The sequence below is a fragment of the Antechinus flavipes genome, chromosome 4 (genome assembly GCF_016432865.1).
Source record: "Antechinus flavipes isolate AdamAnt ecotype Samford, QLD, Australia chromosome 4, AdamAnt_v2, whole genome shotgun sequence".
Lineage (NCBI taxonomy): Eukaryota > Metazoa > Chordata > Mammalia > Dasyuromorphia > Dasyuridae > Antechinus > Antechinus flavipes.
This window is the reverse complement of record NC_067401.1, coordinates 179118546-179134443: the sequence shown is the minus strand read 5'-3', so window position 1 is coordinate 179134443 and position 15898 is coordinate 179118546. Positions and strand designations below refer to the sequence as shown.

The 15898-nt window shown below is 34.9% G+C and overlaps 1 protein-coding gene across 3 annotated transcripts in view; it reads left to right on the top strand.

Moving 5' to 3' along the window:
- The first annotated feature begins 11852 nt into the window (after positions 1 to 11852).
- The window catches only part of LOC127560757 (zinc finger protein 501-like), a 28063-nt gene continuing 24017 nt past the window's right edge, over positions 11853 to 15898 (top strand). Inside the window, exon 1 of one of the 3 annotated variants that reach the window (XM_051995601.1) lies at positions 11853 to 12051. The gene's annotated coding sequence lies outside the window, so the exon portion shown is untranslated. Of the gene's footprint in view, positions 12723 to 15898 lie in introns of all 3 variants that reach the window. The other 2 variants (XM_051995602.1, XM_051995600.1) reach the window with 2 other exon arrangements.

Sequence of the window (15898 nt, the reverse complement as noted above, 5' to 3'; positions counted from 1 at the left end):
GATAAATGATCAAAAGATATTTAGCCCAAGGGGCTATATATTGATATCAATAATTTTCATTATTTTTCCCTAAGAAATTTTATAATGGATGAAAAGACCAAATTTTCCCAGATTCTTTTAGCATTTTGTTAGTTAATTTTACTTTTCTTGCAATCTTGCCTTTGGTTATTATAGTCAGAGTCAATGTCTTCTTTCTGGCATCAACTAGAGTAGTGAGTAAAAGTGAAGATTGAAAATTACAGTTTGTACTGGAGGAATTAAACTTTAAAGCTCATCCTTGATTCCTAGTTTTTTGTTTTTGTTTAGGAACTGCTATATTAAACAAAACAGACTATATTTCTCTCAAATCTGACTTGTATGAAATCTTAGAATGATCTAGACTTGCCCGTGGATTGACTTTTGTCAATCCAGTCTTGAGCTGTTGGCAGGGAAATGAGTACTGAATTTGTCCTCAGCCCCATAAGGATTATTTTTGTTTCTTCTCTTTGCCTTTAGTATTGATATTTTGCCTACAGTGACTTCCTTTTGACTTTTGCTTTCCCAGAACTGATATCTTTCTCCTTGACCCTCACCATTCCAGAACTCATATACATTTCTCTGTCTCCTTCTTTGACTCTCTAAGTTTCATAGTCAATATGTATTATTAATATGGAGATATTGTGTATTCCTTTCAAGAGATATCATTTTTAAGGGGGATGATGATGATGATGATGATGATGATTACATCTCTCAACAAATCTCAGAGGTGCAAAATGCAGGTAAATTCATTGTGTTCATTTTTACAGATGAGGGAACTGAAGTTCAGTGAAGTTGTTACTTATCTGTGATCACATGGCTAGGAAAGGTTAATTAGAGAGAGTGTCAACCCATGTCTTTCTGACTCCAAATTCAAAAACTTAGTCCCACATAGGACAAAACAGTTCTGGAGTCACATAGATTCTGTACAATCTTGGGGACTCCTCAGCTTTGGCTTGTATTTGTCAAACTGATCCTCAGTTTCCTTTGGAAACATTAGAATCTGATCTATCTCTGGGTTTTCATATCAAAAGGTATAGGGATACCTAACTGAGTTTCAATGGATAAATGATGGACAGAAGCAGCTACAACCAAAGAAAGAACACTGGGAAATGTACATGAACTATTTGCATTTTTGATTTTCTTCCAGAGTTATTTTTACCTTCTGAATTCAAATCTCCTTGTGCAACAAGAGAACTGTTTGGTTCTGCAAACATATATTGTATCTAGGATATACTGCAACATATCCAACATATATAGGACTGCTTGCCATCTGGGGGAAGGGGTGGAGGGAGGGAAGGGAAAAATCTAAACAGAAGCGAGTGCAAGGGATAATGTTGTAAAAAATTACCCTGGCATGGATTCTGTCAATATAAAGTTATTATTAAATAAAATAAAATAAAAAAAAAAAGGTATAGGGAAAGGCTCTGAAGCTCCCATATATATTGTTAGGCTAAGTATTAAGGGAGGGCTTGATACTAAAATCTTGTTAGTTCAAATTTAATTTTTGGATAAAATAAAGCACTCATAAATTATTGAAGTTAACAAAAGGACATTCATTTTGTTCTAATATAGCAAGAATTTACAGAATGGATACAGGGGCACTTAGGTTCTATAGAATTGTTTTCATATGGAAATGTTTAATTGGCAGGTCAAACTATAGTGACTTGAATTCTTAAGATACTCACTAAATTGGAGGGGCCTTTATGTATGATTTTTTTTCATAATTATATATTTTTTATTGACAGAACCCATGCCTGAGTAATTTTTTTATATTACCCCTTGCACTCACTTCTGTTCCAATTTTTCTCCTCCCTCCCTCCACCCCCTCTCCCAGATAGCAAGCAATCCTATACATGTTAAATATGTCACAGTATATCCTAGATACAATATAACAGTTCTCTTGTTGCACAGGAAGAATTGGATTCAGAAGGTAAAAATAACCTGGAAAGAAAAACAAAAATGTAAACAGTTTACATTCATTTCCTAGGGTTGCTTCTTTGGGTGTAGCTGCTTCTGTCCATCATTGATCAATTGAAACTGAGTTAGATTTCTTTGTTGAAGAAATCCACTTTCATCAGAATACATCCTCATACAGTATCATTGTTGAAGTATATAATGATCTCCTGGTCCTGCTCATTTCACTCAGCATCAGTTTATGTAAGTCTCTCTAGGCCTTTCTGAAATCATCCTGCTGGTCATTTCTTACCAAACAATAATATTCCATAATATTCATATACCACAATTTATTCAGCCTTTCTCCAATTGATGGGCATCCATTCAGTTTCCAGTTTTTGGCCACTACAAAGAGACCTGCCACAAACATTCTTGCTCATACAGGTCCTTTCCCCTTCTTTAAGAGTTATTTGGCATATAAGCCCAGTAGCAACACTGCTGGACCAAAGGGTATGCACAGTTTGATAATTTTTTGCTCAGAGTTCCAAATTGCTCTCCAGAATGGCTGGATGTAGTCACAATTCCACCAACAATGTATTAGTGTCCCTGTTTTCCCACATTCCACATTATCTTTCCCAGTCATTCTAGCCAATCTGACAGGTGTGTAGTGGTATCTTAGAGTTGTCTTAATTTGCAATTCCCTGATTAATAATGACTTGGAGCATCTTTTCATATGGCTAGAAATAGTTTCAGGAATTGGAATTTTTCAACGGAAAACATGATCACATGAAACACTTTGAAAAAGAGTAAGACTGAATTCAATAGAGTGGCAATTAGAGAGGAAAACACAAGAAAAATCGGTGCTTAAAAAGGGAACAACTGCAGGATTACTATGCAACTTCATTGATTCCATGGGAAATGAGTCCTATTGAGAAATCTTTGATTTAGCTTTAAAGATAAAGAAGAAAATGCAGGGAGGGGTAATTTTACCCAAGTTGATTAGAATTGACATAACTATCTAAAGTCACTACATGCTCAAGAAACAATGTAAAAACTGCCAATTTATTACTTCTATCTACCAAGTTAAACCAAAGGATGCAAAGACAATGCTGGATGTAAGGACATGAAAGTGAGAAAAACCACTTCATGCTGCAGATAGATCTGTCCAGAAAGTTTGCATCAACTGCTTTGTATTCAGATTTTCCTATCACTGTTGAATTTAATTCAATCATTCTTATGGAAGGAAAAATGCTTTCTTATGCTCAAAAAGCATGATTGTGTGAGCGTCAAAATTTTACATAAAATAGCTTATTCATGACATTGCATTCATTACAGGACAGGAAGTAATGCCTAAATTTACTGTCTACAATCTTTCTTTTATAAAAACCCAAGAATGCATTTGCTAGAATTGGAATTTTTCAAAGGAAAACATGATCCCACAAAACACTTTGAAAAAGAGTAAGACTAAATTCAATAGAGTGGCAATTAGAGAGGAAAACACGAGAAGAGGAATCAATGCTTAGAAAGGAACAAATGCAAGATTTCTATGCAACTTCATTCATTCCACAGAAACGAGTCCTGTTGAGAAACTACCCCCTTAGAATTTGATAAATTCAAGTAAAAACAAATGAAAGAAATTAAGGAGGGAAGTATACTATTAGAAAAGTTAGCTATAACAGTTCTTTGCAGAAAACTGTTTTGAGAACAGTAAAGAATATATATTTTTCTCAGCTGCACATGGTATCTATGCAAAAATAGACCATATAGGTCATAAAGCCTGCAAAATGAAATGTAGAAAGCAGAAATATTAAACATATTCTATTTTTTTTAATTAATAGAATTTTTTTCTCCAATTACATGTAAAGATAATTTTCTTTCTTTCTTTTTTTTTTTTAATAACTTTTTATTGACAGGACCCATGCCAGGTAAATTTTTTACAGCATTATACCTTGCACTCACTTCTGTTCTGATTTTTCCCCTCTCTCCCTCCACCCCCTCCCCCAGATGGCAAGCAGTCCTTTACATGTAAACATATTCTATTCAGATAATAATGCAATAAAAGTATATTCAACAAAGGACAGTGGAAAGATAGATTAAAAATTAATTGGAAACTCAATAATCTAATCCTAAAGAATAAGGAGGTCAAAGAACAAATCATACAAACAGTAAATAATTTCATTAAAGAGAATGACAAAAATGAGACAACATACCAAAATTTATGGAATGCAACCAAAGCAGCACTTGGGAGAAAATTTGTTTCTCTAAATTCTTACATCAATAAAATGAGAAAAATAACAGCTAAATGAATTGGGCATACAACTAAAAAACCTGAAAAAGGACAAATTAAAAAGCTCCAATTGAACACCAAATTGGAAATTCTAGAAAATCAAGGTTGAGGTTACTAAGATTAAAAGCAAAACCCAAACAAACAAAAGTACAAAAATTATTGAGCTAATGAAAAAATCTAAGGGAAGTTCTATGAAAAAACCAATAAGATAGAAAAGCCATTGAATTTTTTTAAAAAAAGAAAGAAGTAAATCAAATATCCAGTACCAAAATGAACATATTGTGCACAGTTTTATGTTAACAAAACTTAGAACACAAGTGAAAAATATAAATATCTTTAAAAATATTATATATCTACACTATAAAAAGACCAGATGGAAGTGTTGAATAACACAGTTTCAGAAAAAGAAAGAGCTCTAGCGGCAAAGAATGTACTAAAACAAAACAAAACAAATAAACAAAAAAAAAAAAAAAAACACCTTCTGAAACTGATGGATGAAGAAGAGAATTCTAACAAATATTTTAAAAATAATAAGGATCCACATTTCACAAATTATTCTCAAAAACTTCTCAGTGTCTTTCTCAAGACACACTTCTATCAGAATGCTTTTATGATATAAAATATAATTCTACTATATAAAGCTAGAAAACAAAAACACTGAAGAAAAACTAGCATCTATTTAAAACTGAAATCAAGCATGATATGCAATGGAGATACACTAGAACCTATTCCAATAAGTACAAAAATGAAGGTAGGAGGCTCACCCTATCCACTATTATTCATTATAGTTCTTTAAAATACTAGCAACAACTGAAAAAGTAACAGGTAGGTATGAAGATAAACCTACCCATATTTGCTGATAATATGATAGTATACCTGAAAAATCCTAGTAAATCTATAAAAATACAAATTGAAACAATAGTTTTAGCAAACTTGCAGGCTACAAAATTAATCCTCAAAAATCAGCACCATTTCTATGAATTAATTGTTTTTAAAGAAAACCAAGAAACAACAATAGAAAGAGAAATTTCATTCCAAATAACTTCCAAAATTCTAAATAGCACTTGATGCATAAAATATTGGGATTCAGTCTGATGCAACATAGCTTCTAGGGGAGAGAGCAATGATTTTGAGGTCCCTTGATTGTAGAGAGCTTCTGTTCTAATAGTAAATCAGTAATTCTAAATATTCTGGCTTTGGAGTCTGCTTCAAGAAACTCCCACATCAAATCTAAGAATAACAATCTGTCTGATTCTAAAGTCTTCTGGCCTCCTGAGAAAATAGTGAATAAATCATGCTTTAGTTTAATGCTGACTATCAGATACCTAATCTGTTGGTCAGTGAGAACCAAATTCCAGAGACTACTCCTTGGTCCTACTTCTGGGCCATAAAATTAGCATATTTATAATATGAAAAACTAGATAAATAGATTCTCCTCACTTCTATTTCTTTGCTAAATTCTTTTGGAACTTATACCATTTGTAATGGCATTACAATTACAATAAACTTTACCCCTTGACTAGGAAATGGGTTTAAATTCTTTTGAAGCACTTCATGACTATTGGAGACCAGCTCCAATAAAAGACTGAGAGTTTGAATGAACCTCCAAAGTCAGACAGAAGATGTTCTTTGCAGTGTTCCTTTTATTAATCTGAATGCCAGTGATTTTATACTTTTCAGTCTGATGTCACTATATCATTAGCTCCAATACACAATCTACCTTTTGACATTTTGTAAGCACCAAGATGCCTATCTATACAGAATTGAAAATAGCACAGTTGTGATGCTCACCAACATCAACAGAATTGTAAACAGTTGTGACATTTATGAATACAGAATAGAAATTATCATATCAATGAATTTACTTCAAGTATGTCTTTGATTCATTGTATAGTTAAAACTCTTGATTCCTATCCTAAATTTATTAAGAATGAATTTAATTCATTGTATGGTTAAATGTCTTTTCTTGTCCTAAGTTTACCAAGTATGTTCTGTTGCAGGTGTCAAGATTTACATCCACCAAGATTTACCAGGTCTGTCTCTACAATTGTTTATTAGGAGGATAGTGAGATGAACGGTTAGTTGAATCCATAGCCCTAACAGCAAGTTAGTCTCAAGTAAGACCTAGAGCAGACTCTTGCTGTTTATGAACTTATTCGGTATTGGCCCTCTACATATGACACCAGTCTGTGACCCAAACTTTTGTGGTCCCTTTCCAATCTTAATAAAGTGATATGCATGCTAATAGATTTTCAATGGAGCTGTGACATGGTACAATCATTTTAAAAAGCAATTTGGAATTGTAGAATGTAGAATTAATTATATATAGTGACTAAAGTGTCCTTATCCTTTGAACCAGAGGTTCTGTTTTTAGATTCATACCTCAAGAAAATCACTTATAACCAGGAGAACATTGTACACAGCAACAAGAAGATTATAAAATCAATTCTGATGAATGTGGCTCTTTTCAACAGTGAGGGGATTCAGGCCAGTTCCAATAGTTTTGTAATGGAGAGAGCCACCTAAACCCAGAAAAAAGACTGTGGAGACTGAGTGTAAATTACAACATAGTATTTTCACCTTTTGGTAGTTGTTTGCTTGCATTTTGTTTTATTTCTCATTTTCTCCCTTTTTGATCTGATTTTTTCTTGTGCAGTATGATAAATGTGGAAATGTGAATAGAAGAATTGTACATGTTTAATATATATTGAATTATTTGCCATCTAAGGAGAAAGAGAGGGAGAAAAAAACTTGGAACAAAAGGTTTTGCAAGAGTGAGTGTTGAAAATTATCTATGCATATGTTTTGAAAATAAAAGCTTCTTTTAAAAGAAAGCTACTTATAAGAATCAAGTTTCCATATACATCAAAATATTTAGAGCAGCACCTTTTATGATAATAAAGAATTGGAATAATACTGCCAAAATAATTTACATGTTTATGCTATATCAATTAAATTATCAAGGGGATTATTTTATAGAACTTGATAAAATATTAATAAAATTCATCTGAAAAAAAGGTTTAGAATACCAAGGAAAATGATGAAAAGAAATAGAAATGATGCCCAAGCAAATGCTCTTCGATTGGAAAATGTTTAAAAAATTATGGCATATGAATGTAATGGAATATTACTGTGCCATCAGAGATGAAATATGATGATTACAGGGAAGCATGGAAAAATATACACGACTGATGAAAAATGATGTTTTCTGGAAAAAAAAACACATACATGTAACTTTGTGTTGTTGATTATTTACATTGTGTCCAACTCTTCATGACACTTCAGCTTATTTTATGATGAGGAACTGAAACAAACAGGTAAGTGACTTGATCAGGGTTATATAGCTAGTAAGTAGCTGAGGCAAGATTTGAAAGAACTCTGAGGATGTCTTTCTGACTTCAGACCTAGTACTGTGTCACAACAATAAGTGAAGACACCCACAACCTATACTTTGTAAAAAGAGAGGTCCATAGGTGTTATATGTTGCACATGATTTTGGACTTTTTCAATGTATCAATCAGTTATACTGACTTTTTTTCCTCTATTAAAAAAATCACTATTTGTCTTATGGGATGTCTTTGTGGGAGGTACCATGGTGATATAAGAAACAAAATATTAACAAAAGCTTATATATTTTTTAAAAGAAACAGTTTGATCAGTTGTACAGTTAGATATACAACACAGAGAAACAAAAGAAACTTAGTAGCCTAGTATTCTCCTTAGGTTTAGTGTAGCTTTTTGTCTAGGCTCTTTACAGAACCTTGAATCTGCTTTCCTTACTGTGTTCATAAACTGCTTCTAATTCAAGCATAATACTAGTATGGCAATGGGAAGTCCCAAATCTTCTAGTCCCTTTGAACCTTACAGCATCCTTCTCCAGCTAATGGTATGAGGAAGAATAGACCTCTTTTGAGGCTGTAGCCCTCTCCTTTCCCTATGTCATGTGAATATTTCAGTAGTTATTCTCTTTTCTTTCTTCTGCCAGATACTTAAGTCTTCGATTGCAAATTAGTTTCTGGTTTTATACAGATCCTAAAAGGTACCTAATAACTCATCCATGCCTTGTTCACACCTTGTAAATAAGCAAAATGTATTCTCTTCTGATAAATACATCAAAATCTAATATCTTTTATCTTATCCCTTATTTCAGATGAAGTTAAGTCATTTAATCCATGCAGTTTAATCCCACTCAACATATGATAATAATTGTGTATATTATATATATGTACACATGTATATATACATGGCTGTATATAGACACACATATCTATATGCTAAGATAAAATTGCTCAGAAACTATTACCAATCACTGAATCAACATACAGATAATAGTTATATGTAGACTTATCTGTACATCAGGAAACCTAGAACAGCTTTGGTTATCCTATATGAAATATAAGCATCTATATTATATGAATTATATGAATGAATAAGCAGCATAGAACAATGGAATTTTACAAAAAGCAAGAGGGGATATGTGTTTGAATAAAAATAACAGGAGGGGGAAGATAAGGAGATCTGCTAGCTGGTCAAAACAGGAGCTATGGTTTTTTCCTATCCTAGATTTTACAGGTACCATAGTACCTTTAAGCTTTGAGGCCTGCAGGCTCAAAATAGAAATAGAAGTGTCCTCTTCATATGATAGTGGTGGAAAGGAATGTGAGTTAGAGATTTCTTTCCCATCATAATCTTATCAAAGAGACAGGGGAAATAAGGTGGCCTGACCCAGAAATTCAAGTGTGTGTCTTGATCTTGGAGGATCTTGATATCTCATTCATGTTGAAAGGTCCAGAGAGTGACTCAGCATCCTGGTATTACAAAGTTTAAGTTCTAGAGTCAGTACAGCATTGATGGCCTGAAGAATAAGGATTAACCTTTTGGATTCCAGACCAGCAGTAGTTAAGGACTGAGCTAAGTTTTGATCCTCCCCGACCCCTCCTCTAGACAAGATAGAATGTGTTGAAGGAAAATGTTTGTGGTTTGTTCATGTTATATCTTTGAAGTAAACATTTTTTTGGTTAAGAAGAAAAATCCTAAAACCACTCAGCATTAAATGATTAAATAGAACTAAGGCACTAGTCCAGGGGTCCTCTACAGCCCGCGGCCAGATGTGGTCCGCTGAGGACATGTATACAGCCCGCCTGTTATGGCAAAATCAGACCGGAAGTGACATTGGATCTAAACTCGTATTAGCAACGCACACTTCCAGCATTGGACTGAAGCAGCAGAGACAGAGTGTGAGGCGATACCAAGGTGAGGTGAGTTCCCAGGCTGGGGTGTGTGGTGTGGGAAAGGGAGAGAGATGCAGAAGATGGAGAACTGACAGCCCTTGGCCTTGTACAGTAATGGCAGCCACCACAACAGACAGGAGTGGGGAATGTACAGTGCGTGCTGCACATGTCACAGCCACTACAGGGGGAATTCACTACAGCAGTGAAGGTCAGAAGTGGGAGCGTGAAGAGCGAGAGAGAGTGCGGGAAGCAGAGGCAGCACAGAGGCAGCTTGGAGAAAGTTGGGCATTGCAATCTGTATGTCTCTGTGTGGGCAAAGTTATTGCTGGTATATTATTTTTGTAGTGCTGTATATATATATATTGGTATTTTACTAATAGCAATTTGGAATCCCTAGGAAATGATGATGTCAAGAAAAAGAAAAATTGACTTGGAGTGTAGGATATTCAAAGAACAATGGACTTATGATTACTTTTTCATGCAGTACAAGGGGTCTAAGAAAGGAGTAATTGCTCACATTAACCAAGAGATGGACAAACATAATCATTCTCATCCAATAGCCATACACTGCCTCATCCATCAACAAGCGCTGTGTAGTAAATCATTGAAGTGGGACTCTGTTATGAAAATTGTGGTATCTTGTGTTAACTTCATTAGAGCTAATGCACTGAATCACAATTTCAGGAATTTCTGTCTGAGATAAATATTGAGTATGAAGATGTTCTATATCACACAGAAGTCCATTGGCTGAATCGAGGGGGAGTTTTGAAACATTTCTATGACTTAATTCCACAGATTACAACTTTTCTGCTTTCAAAAAACAAAGAAGTACTAGAGCTCAATGATGCAGAATGAAAATGGCACCTTGCCTTTCTGACAGATGTAACAGAGCTACTCAACAATTTCAATATGTAACTTCAAGGAAAGGGGAAGCTCATCTGTGATATGCAATCACATGTCAAAGCATTTGAAGTAAAATTAGGCCTCCTCATCAAACAAGTGAAGGAGGAAAATTTCTGCCATCTCCCCACAACTCAAAATCTGTTAGGAGAAAAACCACTGATTGCATTTCCAAACAAAACATGTGTGGATTCACTGGAAAAATTGCAAAAGGAGTTCCAATTTAGATTTAAAGAGCTTCATCTCCATGAACAGGACATACAGCTTTTCCGTAACCCATTTTCTATTGACATTGAAAATGTGGATACAATGTACCAAATGGAACTGGCTGAACTGCAGAATTGTGACTCTCTGAAAGACTCATTCAAGTCAAGCAGCCTTCATAATTTCAATGCATCTCTCCCCTCTGAGACATATCCTCATCTCAGGAACCATGCACTCAAAATGGCAACCATCTTTGGCAGCACTTATGGTTGTGGACAGACTTTTTCTAGAATGAAACATTTGAAATCTCCAACCAGATCAAGACTAACAGATGCACACTTGCATCACTTGTTATGACTAGCAGTGACAAATATGGAACCAGACATTGACCATCTCATTAGCCAAAAGCAGGCCCATAGTTCCCATTGAAATACTGGTAAGTTTGTTGATTTAACTTTATTTCATTTTAAATATTGTATTTGTTCCCGTTTTGTTTCTTCACTTCAGCGTGCATAGGAATTTGTTCATAGTTTTTGTTTTTATTATAGTCCAGCCCTCCAACAGTCTGAGGACAGTGAACTGGCCCCCCATTTAAAAAGTTTGAGGACCCCTGTATTAGTCCATGGCACTTAAAAGAGTGTGTATGTATGACAGTAGAAAAGAGATAGGCCTTCAACCAGTTTGGCTCTGGGATAGTAAAGGCTTATTTGCTACATTTAGTTGAATAAATAGTTCACCGATTTATTCTTTGTATCTTCTGTTAATGAAAAACATAAACATTTCCCTAAGAACTGCTTTGGCTGAAGTTCACAAGTTTTGATATCTTAATACATTGTTGTCATATATATATATGAGATCAGCTATGTTTCTATGACTCTTTGGTCCACTGATTCTTTAGGACTAAATTATTTTGTCTCCAATTAATTTTGAATGCTTTCTTCAATATTATTGTTGAATATATTTAATTGAATAATATTAATTAATAAATATTAATAATATTTAAAATATTAAATATATTTTATTTCATTGTGGTCAGTAAAGCATGGGCTTAACATATTTCTGCTTTTCTGAATGTGTGAGGTTTTCATGTTCTTTTACATTTACATCTTTTGTAAAGATGATATGCAGTTAAGATATATGCATAGTCCAGTTGACCCACCACCAACTAGATATTCTTCTTAAAAACAACACATACTAAATAAACATTCACAATTCATAAGGCTTTTTTTCTATTTTTGTATGTAGAAAGATTCGTATTTATTAATTTCTGTCTATTTCGTAACAAAAAATAAAAGGAAATTAAAATTTAAAAGGAAATACATAAACAGCGTTTATGGTGACAGGCAAATTAGAGGCTAGGAGGGAGGAGCCTTTCAAGCAGTAGATGGTTGAAAAAAGCTCTGGACAGACGAAGTTTTTAACAGTATCCTCGCTCCTCCTACTCCAGTGACATGCGCGATGGCGATCTAGCGGAGATTTCGCTTAAGGCCCTCAGTTTGTGGCTGTGCCTTCTGAGAGGTAGGTGTAGGATGCCTGTGGGAACAGGGATAGCAGGTGCTGGGGAAAGTGGAGGAGAAATGTGTAAAAGCCGGGGTGGGAGAGGATATTGCAGCATCTGGGGAAAAAGATAGCTGTTGGATTGTCAAACGACAGGAGCATGAGCCCGAAATTTTGGGGGAAGCTTAGTGGCAAGGCCCGCCTTTGCAGGAGATCTTTTGAAGGGAGGCCAGGGATGCGTGCGCAGCTCCGTCACCATTTCTGGGAGTCTTAGTTCCGAGTAGGACATCGGTCCTGGGATCCTATTTCCAGGTATTCACTGACTCGGGTTCTGGTTCCCCAGGCTTCTTTCTATTTCGGAGGAAATCGGACACCTTAATTATATCCTGAGGGAAAACTCTGTAACAGGAGGCATATTTTTTTTGCCTGAGTAACTGTGTGCGGGGAGGGAATAAAGGGAAGGAGAACCACTGGGCAGAGATTGCTTGTCATTTGTCACTTGAGCAGGGGCCGGCTTCATGACGTGGGAGGGACTAGGAATACGGAGAAAGCTTCCACCAGCAAACTTTATTGAATTCTCACTATAAGACCACTGTGAAGGCACCTTTAACATTCTCCAGTACAACCCTCTCATTTTTACAGATGAAGAAACTCAAAAGTGATAAAATGACTTGAGACAGGTCACACAGCTGGTAAGTGGAAACAAAATTTCCGAACGAGAAGTACCTGTACTTTTTCCATGAAACCACACCAGTGCTTACTCGGTGCCTTGGTATTTTCAGTCCTCCGACTGATTGTGTAACTCAATCTGTCAGGGACCTCCTGCTACATGTGATGTGTCTGCTGGCAGTAACACTTACTTAGCAAAGTGTTTAGTTTGTGTGTGAATACGCATTCCCTGCTTTGGACTCAGACTTGAACCTTTAATGAGGCCTTTGCTGAAGAAATACTAACATTAAACATGAAAATGATTTTCTCAAATCACCCAGATTCCAATTTTTGTCAAACAGGATATAATCCTAAATCAAGTATACCATCTTTAGAGGCAGAAAACAATCAAAAGAATAGACATAGCCCTCTTGGTTTTATAATTAGGAAACTGGGTAATAAAGTGGGTAAAATGAATTTTGGTTAAACTACCAATTAGGATTAAAAAAATCCCAGTACTCTGCTTTTATCACTTGACATAGTGGTATAGTAAAAAAAAAAAAAAAAAAAAAAAAGATTTTATTCCTGTTTCCTTCTGCCCCTTAATAGATATATTATTGTGTACAAGTCATTCGACCTCTATTAATCTTTCTTGATCTGTGTGATCAGGATATTAATAAATAATAATGCTTATGCTACCTATCTCATTCATTAAAAAAAAAAAAACAAAAAAAAAAACATGGTTTAACAAGCACTGTATCAAGTTCTGAGGATGAAAAGACAAAAAACAAAAACCCACAAATAGAATCCAATCTCAAGGAATTTATACTCCTTGAGGGATATATTTTCTAATAGATAAAAGATAAAGAATACAGAGAGCAATTGAAAGATCAAAGAATGAGCCTTGGAATTTTTGAGGCCTGAGAGACCACTAATAAGAGGGGGTGGTTAGGAGGGATTTAGGGAAGGCTTCACAGGAGTTGACACCTAAAAATTTTTTGAAGGCAAATAGGAACTCTGTAAGGCATAAATTGAAGAGAAAGTATATTCCAACCCTGAAGAATGATTTGTGAAACCCTTAGAGGTAGAAGATGGCATTTTGAGAGAAATCTGAAACATAGAGTGTATGAAGGTAAATATTGTAAAATAAAGCAAACTGAAAAGGTAAATGGAAGATCCCATTGTAGAAGACCTTAAATATGAGACTGTTATATGTTTTGCTAGTGGCAGTAGGGACTTTTTGAAGGTTTTTGAATAGGGGAATGGTGTGGTCAGACTTGTGCTTTCCAAAAATTGACAATTGTGGGTGATGGATTAGAACTGGAAGAAATCAGGCAGGGGAATGAATTAGGTATGGGGGATATAATGGTAGTGAAGCACATGGGGAGAAGAGGAAGAGTAGTTGTATTGTGGTGTTATAATCTATCAGGTAGTATTTGTATGAAAAATAGATAGGGAAGGGAGGTAAGGATGGGGAATAAGGAAGGACAAAAAAATCAAATTGAGATTATTAGAAGGAAATTTAGAGGGAAATAGGATGACTATTTTGGAAGTGTTGAGGTTGAGGTGTTGGAAGACAGAACTTCAGAACTGGAGTTAAATAGAACAATTAGGGCTGAATGTGTATGTACATTTGGGAGTTTTTTCTGTACTGAAGATTGTTAAATCCATGAAAATTAATGAAACTATTGGGGAGATGATATAATACTCCATTAGTTGGCTAATGCTAATATTTTCCATTTATCTGTAATATACCGATTATCAGTATAATCTATTATTTTAAGAACTTCTTCACACAATATATTACACTACTTAGAGTTAAGGCAAGCAGCAACTATTTTCAATTTAAAAGGGGGTGGGGAAAACAAATAGCATTTATTAATTAATTAATATTAATAATATTAATAATTAAAAATTTCAAAGAGGATATGATTTAAAGGCTCCATGGACTTTCAAATACTCAAGAAATTCTAAAGAAGAAGTTTTTAACTTTGTGTCCTTGAAGGGGACACAATGACGAAAAAAACACATCTTTTTTTTCCGATATAATTTAGCAGAGGCATCTTTGACATAAAAAAAATTTAAAACTCCTTTTCAAAAAGAATCTTTTCCTTATGTACTTGAGAAAGGAGGAGAATTAGGGAGTTAATCTTGTAGCAAGTTCAGTTTATTTGATATGGGGAGAAAAAGAAGGAGCTTTTTGGAAAAGGAAGAAAGTGAGGAACATTTCTTATGGAGTGTGTAAACATTCCATAAGAAGAGGAAATTTTTCCTGATGATCAAGGGGATAGGGATGATGGTTGTTGTGAGGATAAAATAAGATCATGGTTTTTGAAATTTTTTTGGAAACTAATCCCATTCTCAGAGGGCTATCCTTCCTATATGTTCTTTCACTGCATTCTCTCCATCCTCTTACAGTTGCATTTCTACCAGCTACCTAATTTGATCCTTTCCACTTCTAGTACAGGTCCAGAAATCTTGTAATGACTCCAACACTAAGACTGAATTCCTAAGAATGATGATGACCTACTGTACTCATTACTCAATAATTAACATTCACCACATCTACAACCCAGTACTTTTGAAGTGGCTCTCATGGTTCAAACTTCATTCTCTGTCTTTCACTGGCTTCTTCCTTAATCCACCCCTCTCAACTTCTACCCCTGATCTCTTTAGTATCCCACTTTAGAGCTGTTTACCCTTTTCCATTGTGATCTTTTGAATGCTTTTGTTTTTAACCTTTTTCTTTTTTCCCCTTCTTTCATCTATTTTGTACTCTCTGAAACATGGCTCCTTACTGATGACACAGCTTTCCTGACCATCCTTTCTAGTTCTTTGGAGATATATTTCCCTTTAACTCACTAGTCTTAGTGAGAGAATTGCAATGTTCTATGGGTCAGCAGATAACAGCTATAAGAATTGATTATATGACAAATACATATGGAGTGAACCTCAAAGTAGAAGTTACTGAGTGATAATGGTAGAGGAGAGACTAGTAGTGCCCCCTTATCTTGTGATCAATCTTGCCCTACCAAGCTTCAGCCTTGAATTATTCTCACCATCCACTGCTGTAATAGGTCAGAACTCTGGAGAAGTATATTTGAAAGAAAGTGTTAACTCAGTGGAACTGATAAGACAATGATTATTTAGCATGGTGATTGTTCTCTAGTTCAGTACATGTACTTAGTACTTAATATAGTTTTACAAGACTTACATCTAT